This window comes from Akebia trifoliata, chromosome 2 (assembly GCF_017979445.1).
Source record: "Akebia trifoliata isolate Shusen 1 chromosome 2, ASM1797944v1, whole genome shotgun sequence".
NCBI lineage: Eukaryota > Viridiplantae > Streptophyta > Magnoliopsida > Ranunculales > Lardizabalaceae > Akebia > Akebia trifoliata.
In genome coordinates, this window is record NC_141376.1 from 19369022 (window position 1) to 19383602 (window position 14581).

A 14581-nucleotide genomic window follows, 5' to 3' on the forward strand; every position below is an offset into this window, starting at 1 on the left:
CCTTTCTAGGAACGCATGTTAAAAGGAATTAACAACATTACAAATCTTCTTTTCTAAATTAATTAATAACCAATGTCCTTAAAATGAAAATCCTATACATTTATTCGATAAATTAGTTTAAAACAATTCTAATAAGTATAAGATAACATCAAGAAGCCTCCTCAAAATCCCATACACCCATAATCATGTAAGTAAATCAACTCAAGAAATAAAACAAAACAAATCATCGAAGATGATCTCAACACCTTTAATGTGTCTTCATCGAAATCTAAAATCTTTTACATAAAATGTCGATAAGCGGCAAAGCCTTATAGGAGTGACATGACACCCCTCCACATAGTAAAAAATAATAGAAAGGAATACATCAAATTGCACATGGTATAATGATAATAAAGTAAAACAAAACAATTATTTCAACACTTCATAAATAAGAAAATCGCTAAATCATTTTCTCACCAACCATTTTATCCTTAATTTAGCTAAACAATCATATTCAATTCAACCATTTTATCCCCAATCTGGCAAAATCACAAACTACCCCATTTTAGGGCCTTCATCGAGGGCTTATGGGTCTTGCACGCAAGAGCTGACGCCCTACTTGCTTTACACCACTATTTGTCCTCATAAAAATTGTATCTTTTTTATATAACTCAAAAATCATGGGGACCATTTATCCTTAACATAGAATCAACAAAATCATAGCAACATTCATGCATACAATATCATTAAATTATATGATTATCATCATTTTTATTTTTATATTATGCTTTAATGATGAGATATATATACAAGCATGGTTTACTTATTTTACATCACTATTAAACTAAATTAAGGGGAATCAAATCCTACCTTAATCTAATTCTAGATCATTTTTGATCGAATCACGCATTCTTTACACCTTCTCAACCTCGTGGTCTTCCTCTTCTTTGTATTGGAGAGTCTCCACATTACCTACATCCATTTTTCCCTCTCTCCACTTTTCTCTCTGTCTCTATCTCTTTCTCTTTCCTAAGGATGAAATTAAGTTTTAAAATAAAATAAAGGTGTGCTAAAATTTTTAGGAATAGTGTCACAACATATTATCTCATTTATTTACTCTAAATATTAATTCTCCTACCAATCTAGATCACTCACAAATTAAGAAATTTTTTAACTATCTTAAAATTATTTCCTTACTTCAACATGAATATAAAATATTAATTTGAATTTTAAAAATAATTTTCTACTTGAGCCCACTCTATTTAAGAAATGATTTTAAATTTTGAATAACTTCCTAATCAATTCTCAGATCATCTTTATTCCTTTATTTTTCTATATTTTTATTAAAATAAAAAAGAAAACAAAACACTTATTAAGGACCACCACAATATGTAAGTTTTCTATAAATTTTATTTGGATTTTATATAGAGATTTAATGATACCAAAATAAGACTCAATGTATTCCAAAATAATTCTGGTAATTTTGACTTGATTAAGGAGGTCTTTTGAATATTTCTTTTAAAACCTAAGATTACACCAATTTTTCATAAAAACCTTAATTTTAAATTAAATAAAAATAACCCTCCCTATGCATTATAAATTATATTATAACACCACTGTCAACTAATCATTTTCATAGTGACTCATTTATCCTTGATAGTGAACAGCTCATGTATCACTCCTTCCAATTCAAGCTAGTTAATCACATTCCAGAAGGAACATAGGTTAAGAAGGAAAGTCTACCGCCAACTCTGATGATGATAGGAAGGGTGATGAAGCAGTGTGGGTTTTATCCAGGGAGAGGGCTAAGAAAGATAAATAAAAAAAGAGCCAAGACCATTTCAACTAAGAAAGACATGCTATGGTTCGACCTTGGTTACAAGCCTTCCTAGAAGGACAAGAAAGTAATGGAAGCATAAAAAAAAAGAACTGAAGTTAGCAAGAATAGAACATCGAGAACCTATGATCTGTGATCTCGGAAAGGTTCCTCATATTAGGGAAACTTTTCCCATGTTGGCTTATACGATGATTAGTAATGACAGCATAATAGATGATCAAATAGTGTAACTACTACAACAAGGTCAAAAAAAAAGCTAGAAGTATTCCCTGAATATGAGTTGTCATTTGAGGACAACATTAATAGCCTATTCAGGGAAGACTTCTCGCAAAGAGAGCCCTGAAAATGGATGATGCCAGCAATGACGATTTTTTACTCCGCACCCAATGATGATTGGAATTATATTGTAACCCTACCTCTGGGAGAGGTATTACTATTAGATGACCATTATGGTTGTCATGACTGAGTTAGAGGAGGCTTCCTCCTCCTCCTCAGTAGTCTACCCTGTGAAAGAAGTAAATGTTTTTTACAACTGGAAGATTATCTCGATTACCTTTGAGACCGCTATGGCCTTAAAAAAAAAATTGTTAGTTTCTTACTTTCCCCCCGAAAATCCTAATGGACCTTCGTTCTTGGAAGGTATTTGTTTAGAAGGTCCACCTTTATTAATAAAATCTCAAAAAAAAAAAAAAAAAAAAAAATCAAAAGCTTGCAAAGTTGTCTAAGTTAGGAAATGTAAGATTAAAGAATTGCAACCTCAAATCCAACTTCGATCTCGTGGAGATCAAGGAAGAGTTTGATGCACAAGAGGTCGATGTGCCAAAAAAACTAAAAAATCTTGTAGAACGTCATGGGGAAGAGCGTCAAGCAAATGTTGAGGAAACGAACTCAGTAAACCTCAGATTCGAAGATGACCCAAAAATAATCAAAATTGAATCCCTTCTAATCCCAATCCAGAAGACATAAATGATTGAATTCCTACGACAATACCAAAATGTGTTCGTATGGTCCTATCAAGATATCCCAGAACTCGACACTGATCTTGTATTACACCATCTACCCATTCTTCCTAATGCAAGGCCAATCAAGTAGAAACTCAGAAGGTTGAAACCAAAATGGACTTTGAAAGTCAAGGACAAGATTACAAAATAGAATCAAGCAGGATTTTTAGTAGTATCAACTTGTCCAAAATGACTAGCAAACATAGTGTTAGTACCAAAAAAAAAAAAAATGGCAAAGTAATGATGTGTGTGGATTACCAATACTTGAACAAACCTAATCTGAAGGATGATTTTCCATTTTCGCACATCGACATGCTCGTCGATAATATAACAAGACATGGCATGTTTGCGTTTATGGATAGTTTCTTTGGATACAATCAAATCAATATGGCAGAAGAAGACCAGGAGAAGACCGTATTTATCACACCTTGAGAGACTTTTCATTACATGATTATGCCTTTCGATCTTAAAAATACCGGGGCAACCTATCAAAGAGCCATGACTGCTTTTTTTCACTATATGATTCACAAAAAGATAGAAGTCTATGTGGATGATATGATCGCTAAGTCTGATTCGGAAGAAAACCACTATGTCAACTTGTGCAAAATATTCGATTGTCTGAGGAAGTTTAGTTTGAGGTTTAATTCTTCAAAGTGTGTATTCGAGACAACTTTAGGGAAGTTACTAGGTTTCATCATAAGCCAAAGAGGTATTGAAGTAGATCTAGTTAAAACAAAAACCATTATCGAAATGCCAGCACCAAAGACAGAATCAGAAATAAGAGGTTTCTTGGGAAAGATTCAGTACATCAACAAGTTTATCGGACAACTCACGTCAATCTGTGAACTTATTTTCAAACTTTTAAGGAAAAATGAATATTTAAAATGGAATAGCGACTGTCAAGAAGCGTTTGACAAAATCAAGAAATATTTGTTGAATCCTTCATTTTTAGTTCCCCCTACCCTAGGGAGACCTTTATTAATGTACCTGTCAGTACTTGAGACATCCATAGGATGTGTACTGGTGCAGCATGATGAAACAGGTCGCAAGAGGGCAATATACTACCTTAGCAAAAAGTTTACAGACTACAAGATAAAGTATTCTCCAATTGAGAAAACATGTTGCACCCTAGTTTGGGTATCCCAGAGATTGCGTCATTATTTGCTAAGCTACAAAATACAACTTATTGGTAGGATGGATCCATTGAAGTACTTATTTGAGAAGCATGCACTCACTGGTTGCACTATTAAATTTTAATTATTACTATTAGAATTTGATATTGAATATGTCGCGTAAAAGGCAATCAAGGGGCAAGCTATCATAGATCATCTAGCAGAGCACCTTCTTCTAGATTACGAACCGTTGAAAACCAACTTTCCAGATGAATATATTTTTTTTCCAGAAGTAAAGGAAGATGAAGACGAACTAAGATGGAAGTTATACTTTGATGGTGCAGTCAATCAAAAGGGTAACGGGATCGGGGCTGTCTTAGTAAAACCTGATGGATTGCATGTGCCCATAGCAGTCAGGCTACCCTTCCAGTGCATAAACAATCAAGTACAATATGAAGCATACATAGTGGGTCTAAAGGCAGCAATAGAGATGGAAGTTGACGAGATCGATGTATTTGGGGACTCCAGTTTAGTTGTCTACTAGACTACCTGGGAATGACAGACACGAGAATAGAGATTAGTATTGTACGAGAAGGACTACCTCTATTCCATAGGCAAGTGAGAATGACGTTGTCCCAATAGAGGATAAACTATGAACAGCTAAAGAAAAGAAAAAGAAAAGTTTAGATAACTCCTAGCCCACATGAGGATAAACTATGAACAGTTAAAAATACAAAAAAGGAAAAAAGTCAAAAAGAGAATTTTCAATCTTTGGCTCAACTCACATCTCAAAGACCAAGAGAAAATTAAGAGGATAACAACATTGAGAATTCTAACCAAAATGGTAGTTTAGGAAACAACAAGGGCACCTCCCAAATTCTTAACTAATACATTTATTTTCTTTTGAGCATTTTATCCTTTCTTTTTTCAACAATAGCCATAGCCTGTATTACAACCTAATAAAAGTCCTTTCCGATCAAGTAAAGGATTGAAGGCAAGATCCTAAAGTCATCTGATTGGCCATGACGGAATTTAGATAATATTTGGCAGCAACAAAAAAAAGTACGTATGAGTGATTTCGTATTTGTATCTCAGACCCAAGTCACAAAAGTCATTGAAAAATGAAAAAAAGGATATCAAATTGGATATTCGAAAGCAGATGCAATTACCAGAACAAAAACAAGATTGAATCACCAGAAGAGTAGCTGCGAAATAAAGTCTTTGATCTACTAGTTCAACTCGAATCACTAGACCACTAGAGTCTTTGGGAATTCATATGGACTCAAGTCTTTGTATCCATTTTACTTTATAATGTTAATAAATATATTATAGTCTGAAAAAGCACAGTAAAAACCTAAAAGGGCACTGTGAGTAAAAATATCAATTGTGACAAGATAAAAAATTACCAACACGATGAAAACCCCAAAAAGGGCATTAATGTGCAAAAAAGGGTAGAAAACTGGATTTGATGAAAACCTTAACAGTCACTAAAGGTAACATTAGTAAGAAAAATATAAAGAAAAGAAAAAAATAGAAATGTTGCCAAGAGTTTCCTTTGGATATCGCTAACCTACCCAAACACACCTTTTCATATACACCTTTCACTTCACCTTATTAAATTCCAAAAAACAAACTTTTTCGACTTTGGGGATGAGTCTAGAGGATCTAGGAGAAGCTGAAAATGAGTCCACATCATCAGCTTAACCATTTACTTCGATGAATATAAGGTGTTCAGGCTTGACTTACTCATATCCTAAACTTGCCTGACTCGAATAACTTTGCAAACTAAAAATAATTTACTTGTTTTCTTTCAACTTTACTTTACAAATCCAAAAATCCAAAAAAAAAATCTTAATATCCTCAAAAATTTATATTTTCGGCCTATGAGGAAAAATCTAGAATTTGTATCGAAATAACAAATTTCAAAACAAAGGTACATACATCTGAGGCCAATAATATCAAAAAAATTATTTTCCCATTCATTGTATAATTTTATATCCGTTTGTTCAAGCATGCAAAAAATAAAGATGCAAGAAATACAGAGAAAGTACGTCTAACTACGTGAGGCATAAGAAGCATCTAGGCGAAGTTCCAAATCACGGACTCTAGTCACCAAATCAATGATCACTTTATTAGCATAAAAAAGATCTCGACTCACCAGATACGATGCCATATCGTCAACACGAGTACTGGAGCTCAACATCATCTTGATATCATCAATCTTAGCCTGGTACCTCTCAACATCAGTACATCTCAAAATCTATCTATCACTCAAAGCGACATTCAAACGATCAATGTCAGATTGTAGCCTCTACTCAGACTGTACCCAGATACGCTTGATATGACGGTGATTTACTTGAAGCTTCTCAATCTGATCATGGTAATTATGGATGTGATAAACACGTGAACTAAGACGGGGACCAAGAGTACGAAGAGGTCGACCACCCATCAAATTTCTAAGCCAAGATTGGTATAGAACAAAGTTGTGAGAAGCAAAGATAAGAGCATAGAGAATCTCCACATTTTGCCAGAGCCTACAAAGCCGATCTCGTAAACGGGTGTCAAAAGAATCAAAATCTCCAATCAAGTCACTAAAATCCTCAAGACAATGGACTCCATAAATGTGACCAAACTGATGAAGGACTCAGAACAAGAAAGATTGCATAGACCCCAACAAACCAATCAAGACTAAGAATCAACAGTTACTAAAAGATACAAAAGGCTAGGCAGAGTATTGGAAATAACCTACCCATCTAATCATGCTATCATCGACAAATTGAAGATAAGTATACTAGTTCTCTTTTCCCACCACGAAGAGTGGATACTTTTTTATCGACATTATGAAAATTAAATCGATACAATAAGATAAATGATGCTCAATACTTCAGTAGAAAAAAGATGATCAAAGAGCCAAAATTGCATGAGAATAGGGAAGTAATCAAATAATAACTAAAAATAAAGTTTTAAAATAAAAATTCGTAAAAATTCAAAAATTTATAAAATTTTTTGAAAAGTAATTTAAAATAAGTGTGTTTTTGTTTTTACCTGAAAAAGAGTGCTCATCCTGAGAAAAAATGACGCCTCTCAATAGCACAAGCTGTCAAAACTCTATAGAGCTCAACTAGAATCATTGGAGCTAACTAACCACCTTTACAAACTTGAGTGATTATACTTATTAAGGAGGGATCTACTAGGTTATCATCTCTAGGAAATAAGATTTGATTTCTCAAAAAAATGTATTAAAAGATATAGGGTTTTAATAAGCAAATTAAAGTAGAATCTCCATCTAACTTCTCTAGCTTAGAACGATGGATGCCAAGAAATTGGATTACCTCATTCCTATAGCTAGGACGTAAGGGAGGGAAGACTACCTTGTCTGAAAAGTACAACCCGAGTATCCTCTCAATTTCTTCGATAGTTGGCGTAAACTCATACTCTTCGAATCGAAATACATTAGAATCCAGAATCCAACACTTGATCATAGCTTCGATCAAATCCCATTTTACTTCCACCTCATACAAAGAAAGAACAAACACTAACTTGTTCTCACCCATCCATCTCGATCTTTTATCCGAAGACATAGATTGAATCCATCGAGTTGTATGATTCTCTTTAATAGAATATCGATTCAGATTGAGGAAAGTGGAACCCAAGAAATTGGATCCTTCCCTGATCTCATTACCACTCGTTTGTGAATAGTTGGTGCGCTCCATCTTTGATTCAAGGCAAGAGAGTTGCAAATTTTGGAAGAAGAATAGCAAGTTTTTTTTAGCAAACTCGCAACGTTTTCATGCAGAAGACCAATTTTCGAGCTTTAAAATGAGAAAAAATTCTAATCCGTACCTTACCTACACTGGAAACCGATAGCCATAACAAAATGAAAAAACAATGTTTTGTTTTTTCTATGAATTTCCCAAGTAGCACCCCTTCCTTTCATATTTTTAAACTTAACTTATCAAATTTTGCAAAATAAAAGCATTCATACAAGTAAGATAAAATGAAATCGACAGATCCAGGTAATCAAAAAATAAAAAGTCTTACAAATACGCACAAATCTACAAGGTATGTAGTCTGTTTATTACAAGAAAAAATATAAACAAAAACAACACTCATTTCAGTTAAGAAATCTTTTTGGTACCATAATGGAACATCTTACCAAGGAATTGCTGAGGCTTGAGCTCTACCTCAGTATCTGGCTCAAGCTCTGCCTCGGGCTCAAGTTTGGACTCTGTCTCCCTATCAACTTTCGATCTAGGCTCTAAATCCAGCACAGTTGGGTGCTCAGACTCATTAGCAGCATAAGTGGTGTGGGGCTCTTATGGTTCCGTAAACCAACAGTCTGTAAACCCGTCATAGCTAGTCCTCGCTACTTCCCAAGTAACGTTGTTTCTAGCCTGGTAGTACCATTGAGGGCCAAAATTGCATGTCCGGTGTGGCTTGATAGGTGGCTCCAGGTAATAAGGTGTCTGGTAAGTGCTAACCGGAGTATAAGGAGTATGATTCCCATAAGTTCCTTGATGAAACCAAAAAAACAAATCGTTTTGGTATGGAGGTAGCCAATGGCCCGGCAAAATTTTTTGCCCTAGATGTACCTCACTTTTGGTTGAAAAAATTGACGTTTTCTTGAGACAAGTATACACAACTCGAGGAGGAAAATTACTCGGAAGAATTGAAACACATAAAAAATAAAAAAATCAAGAAAAGAAAACTCGTAAAAATGAATCGAGTAGTATCTCGCTTATCGAAAATATGGCATAGTGATGAGCTTGAGGTCCTTCGAAAGACGAGCGTTCAAACCTAAACCCACTAAAGGTGGGACATAGTGGTGAGAGCTTGAGGTCCCGTAAAGGGCGTGCGTTCAAAACCCATGTCACTTCTTCGAAAGCAAGATTCAAGTAAAATTTTCTTCACTTCATAACTTCATTTTTGGGTATGCAATCATCGAAAAATGCTTAAGTCAAATCCAGTCTTGGAAAATTTTATCAAATCCAACTGCAAAGTCAACTTCTACCAAAGCGAACAGAAATTGAAACCCTTACTTTCAAAATTATCTTTTTTTGTCAAACAATTTCAAAAGTCTTGCATCATGCCACAAAACTTGTTCTTTTCAAAAGCTTCGAGTGCCATACATCGAGTCAAGAAGCCTAGAATTTAAGGTTTAATTCCTGCCAGACTCAGAACTTGGGAAAATCGACTCTTTATTTTTATAGATTCAATATGAGTCCACTAAAGTAAGATGCGAACAAGCAAACAAATTTGAGCTCGGTTAGACAAAAAAGAGTTTGAGTCTACGTCTTTGTGATTCATTGCATGTAACTCTCATAAAGAGAGACAATTGTAGACACCTCAGTTTTGCTTAGATCGAGCCTGAGAGCATCAAAAGTCTTCCAAAAAAGAATTTGACCCGAGTCGATTTTTGACTGATCACGAGGGCTCTACTTGGAACCAACAGATTAATTGTATTTTGTAATTTAGGCCTAGTATGGAGGTAACCAACTGCCAGGCTTACTTTTTGGCCTAACCATATGTTACCAATGGATAGAACAATAATTTGCACATTATGAAGGTAACCAACGACCAAACTTAATTTTTAGCCTGGCCATAGGTTACTAATGGCCAAAATAATAATTTGCATAGTATGGAGGTGACCAACGGCCAGAAGGAAATTTTGCATTTGCTATTGGTCACCTAAGACCAATTCTATTGGATAGTTAAGAGGCCCCATGTGCATTCAAATTTGTTAAGGGTTAATTACCCTTTAACCCCTTTTTAAATATTTTTTCCTTAAAAAAATTATCCCATTTTACCTTTTTACTCATAGGTTAATTTCTTAATAAACCTACTATCAAGGTTCTTTTGTAAATTTCCCCTTTTCTTCTTACATAGACCCTTCTACCCTCAAAAAATTCTCTAGAAACTAGGACCCTTTACAATTCTACTCTTTTGATCATCATGATTGGTGAGACCTTAGGAGAGTGAAAAACCTTTAAGTTCAAAGAGAGTAGAGGTCATTTGGATTTTTCATAGAGGTTTTGTTGCAAATATTGATAACTCCTTGATTTGGGGCAAGTTAATCCTCAAGGGTCTCTCAAACTCCTATAAATAGGACCCTTATTCAAGGTAAAATGGGAGAAGAAAAAGAATTCAAATTTCTCTTCAAAAGGGGAGAGCTCAAAAAGTCAAAAGTTTGTCCAAAACTCTCCTATAAGCTCTCTAACCTACCTAAATTCTGTCTAAGTTCATTCACAAACCTCCAAAAAGTTCTAAATCGAGAAGAATAAAAAGGAAGAAAGAAGAAGAAAACCAATGTGGGGTTGAAACCTCCATACCCCTTTCTAAACCTCCCTCTTCTATCCAAACCCCGTCTTTACATTTTAGCAAGTTAGTTTAATATTTCTTTGTTTATAGTAATGTAGACCTATACTTGTTCTTGTGAGGCTTTGAGGAAAAGAGTAAGACCTCCTAGAGGCAATCTCCTCCTATAAGTCTTTAATAAGCTCCTTAAAGAGTACTAAAGTAGGTTTTATTTTCTTTATTTGTTTATGCAATTTAAATTCATTGTGTAGATGTTCTAATCCCTTTACTTTATTTGCACTTTAAATTTTTTAGAATAATAGTTCTTCTTGTTTAACTACTTTGATAGCACTAGAGTTAGAGAGTAAACCCTCCTTGAAGGTAATCTTCTTTTGATAAGCCCATTACATGCATACACTTTGCATATACTCACTTATAAAAGGGGCTACAAGTAAGAGTGTAGGTCCTTATGAACCTATATTCAACCTTTAGGACCAACAAAAATAGTCCAAAATGGACACATTGCATGCATAAGGTCCTTAGCCTTTCCATGGTAGTGTCTAATTCATGGACAGCTCCTAAAGACTAAACCAACAATAAAATACTTCCAAGTGAGCACATAACTTCTAAAAGAAACTTGAGATTCCAAAAAGGTGAAATCCTCGTGGATTTTCACCAAAATCCTAGGCTCATAAAAAATTGCAGCAAGCTAAATTTTCATTTTTAACTTGTTCATGGCTTCATTTTGTTTTGTTTTTTTTTTTCTTTTCTAAAACTAGACTACAGATCTTTTTAAAAACAGTCTTTTAATCTAAAAAATGAGTAAATCATCATAGATTCTCACCAAAATCTTAGGTTAACAAAAAATTCTAGCAAGCAACATTTATGCTTTAGTTTGCTCATCGTCTTAAATCTTCCATTTCCTAAAACTAGACTATGGTTATTTGATTTCTTAGTTTTCTTCATAATTTCCTTGGTTCTTTTCAAAAGCAAGTTAATGATTCAAAACCACAGTTATGGTCATACATTGGTAATCATCTTAAGATAGGTGGGACAAGGTGCTTAACACCTTCCTTGTCCCTCAACCGAACCTCTTTACCATAGATTAAGTAGATCATTTCCTTCATCTTTTGGATATGTGAGTCACTACAAGCCAAAAAAATAGAATTTCAAAAAACTTTTTTATAGTATCCATTCACACTTTAATTGAATGGTGGCGACTCCTAAACCCGTGTAGATAAGCTCAAAACCTTCCCAAAGGTTTCGAAGCCCATGCATCTACATAGATCATTGCAAAATAGATTGTTCGATGCTAATGTCAAAAATATTTTTTATAAAAGACCTTAATAATAAGGAATTGAACATACCTCTTGAATTCAACGTTGAGAGATTTGTACTCAGTATGGATGGTGATTGTGAGTTCTCTTCACGATCACCCTTTGCCATTTGTAACTTCCTAGTGAATTAACATATGGTAGTTATCTTAGTGCCCTGTTATACGATCTTGGGTCATGCGACTCAATTAGTTGCCATAAATCGCTCGAATTTGGGTTATACGATTTTAGTTAGGTGTCACATGTTGAATTGGACTCTGTCAACTCTGATCCTTGTGATTCGATTTTTGATCCACGTCGGTTGATTTTTCTATGTACACAAATCGCCCCACTTCTGAGGATTGGCTTTCAATCATTGGGAATCTTTTTATTGCAGCATTATGTTTATACTCATCAATTTCCACGTCGAAATCTTTATGGTTGTTGAGTTGTCACGATTCTTTTTCTAATAAATAGCCATTTTCGGCCCATTCTTTTGTTCATATTCTTTTCACTTCTCATTTTCTCTTTTCCTTCACCTCACGACCTCTTAAGAGTTTGTGAGCCCTATTGTTTTTGTTGCCCATTTAGTCCTCGCCATGGCCCCTTGTTCACGATTTCTTTCTTCGTCATTTGCAAGCTAGTTAAGCTTGCCTTTTTCTTCTCTTCTCATTGTTTATTTGAGAGTTGATCCTCATGGCCGAAGCATGTGTTGGTATTATGCCTTGTCTTGGGACACCCAAATCCACAGGAGGGACGCGACGCCACATCCTCAAATAACAGTTAGAGAGTGCGCAAAAATCACCAAAGATAGCCTCAGATCAGAGATACAATGGAACCATTACTACTACTACTAGATCATGATTTAAAAGACCCAAAAGATCCCACATGTGTTGATGTATTACAGACCCCACAAAAAAATATGATAGATAATAAGATAACAGCCACAACCATATCCATCGATACAACCCCCCAAGAAAACCTCCCAGACTATCCTACTCCGACTGCTCTAAAGGTTGGTCGCCATCGACTGCCTCTTCCCTGAACTTAAACTACATGTAATGGCTCCTCGTAATATTACTCAATAGAAACAACACAGTGAACAATTGGCCACAAGTTGCACGGTTAATCCTACTAAAGCTTTTGGATACAAATATAAGTTAAGTATAGGCTTATGGAAAACTAGAGAAAAATTATAAGTAAAACAATTGTAAGTGTGAAGAATGAGAATTTAATACATCTAAATAAGTAATGTAGACACCTCAAATTGTCTTCAGGATAGGGCTTGGGCCAAGTTTCTTTCAAAAGCTCAAAAGGCCCATTGTAAGAGGAGACCCAAGGCTGCAAAAAGTGTAATTCTCACTTACCCACAGACCAATGTATTTTTGGACTACTACCTCACCCCCAAGGACCAGATTGTTTTTCTTTTATTTACTGGGATTTCTGACCTATGTGTTACAGATTTTGTTAAAGTGTTTTTACACCTTAACCCTCTCTAATCCTTCTTTTGCCAAGGCAATGTAAGGTGAGTTTCGTTTCTACCTTCTCTTTAGAAGCTTCTTGTTGTGCCCCTGCTAGTCGGCCTTATGGGTCTAAATGCCTCTCACCTTGATAGATTTGCGAACTCAAATTCTCAATATCAACCAATCAAATCAATATTTCCCAATTTGAATTGGTGATCTCAATGATTCAAGTTGATACATCAAGGTCAATTATGGTAACAAGGTCAATCTCCACAATTTTAAAGTAGATCCCAATGATTCATGACCAAACGTTTTGATCAACAATTTACGATCTTTGATCTTGGTGATTGTAAAAGGTGATCTTGACTGTTGGATGAAAGGTCGATTTCAATGGTTTCAATTATCCATCTCTACAATTTGGAGTCATCGGTCTTGCCAATTGTAATGGGGGGTGGTCAAGGGCACTAAGAAAGAAAAAACTTACCAAATGGACCATCAAGTTATAGTTGAAAAATTACAGGGGATTTAGAAAGTCCCACTTGTAGGGTGCATTAAGTAATTTTCTCTAAAAGATGAGGTCTTGACCCAAAAAAAAATCGTAAAATTCTGCTATAATTAGACAAAAAATATAATAAACTTATATAAATGAGAAAATATTATTCTACCCTTGTACAATTCATGTAAATCATGCAAAGATGTGTTCCAGCCACCCTTATATAGAACGAATTCTATCTAGAGACCGGACCAATAAATTCAATGAAATATATATATATACTAGAGTTCACCCATGGCTACAACACAGTTATCTTCTTTGGAGTCAAGGGAGTAAAAATAAAAAAAATAATAAAGTTGGCGTATTATTAAAAAATATTTGGGATTATAGAGGTAAAAGAGGAAAGATAATAAATTTGGAGAAGTAGTATTAAAAAGGGGTAAAGAGGCACGACATCCACTTTAGGGTTAAATAGATAAAAGAGGAAAGTAATGTTAAAGGAGGGTATTATTAAAAAGGGGTAAAAGTGAAAAGAAATTTAAATTAGAGGGATATTATTGAAAACGAGGGATAAGAAAGTCGAAGGGGGTGAAGAGGAAAGAATTAAAGTGGGGTAGTGTGGACTCCACTCCATTGTAGTTGGAGGGGATATTTAACACACACACCCTCCCAAATTATAGTAGGAACGGAACCCACAATTCAGTTTTGTAGGGTATAAGCATCTCAATTCAACTACAACGGAATGGAGTCCACACCACTGCACTTTATTACTTCTCCTCTTCACTACATTCAATTTTGTTTTCTTTCCTCTCCCTCTCCCCTTCAATAATATTCCTCTAATTTACTATCTTTCTTATTTTATCCCATTTTTCAATAATAATGTTCTTACTACTATTTTTCCTCTTTTACCCCTTTAACCCCAAGGAAGAGGATGTATACTAGTCACGGGCAAACATTGAGGGATAGGATCAAGTGACACTCCTTATTTAACAACTCTTTGTCTTCTTTAAGTTAGAAGTTCCGGAATCGACAGATTTTCTATTGAGACGATCTCTATGTTAAATAAAAGAGGCGTTAAGAGTGAATAAA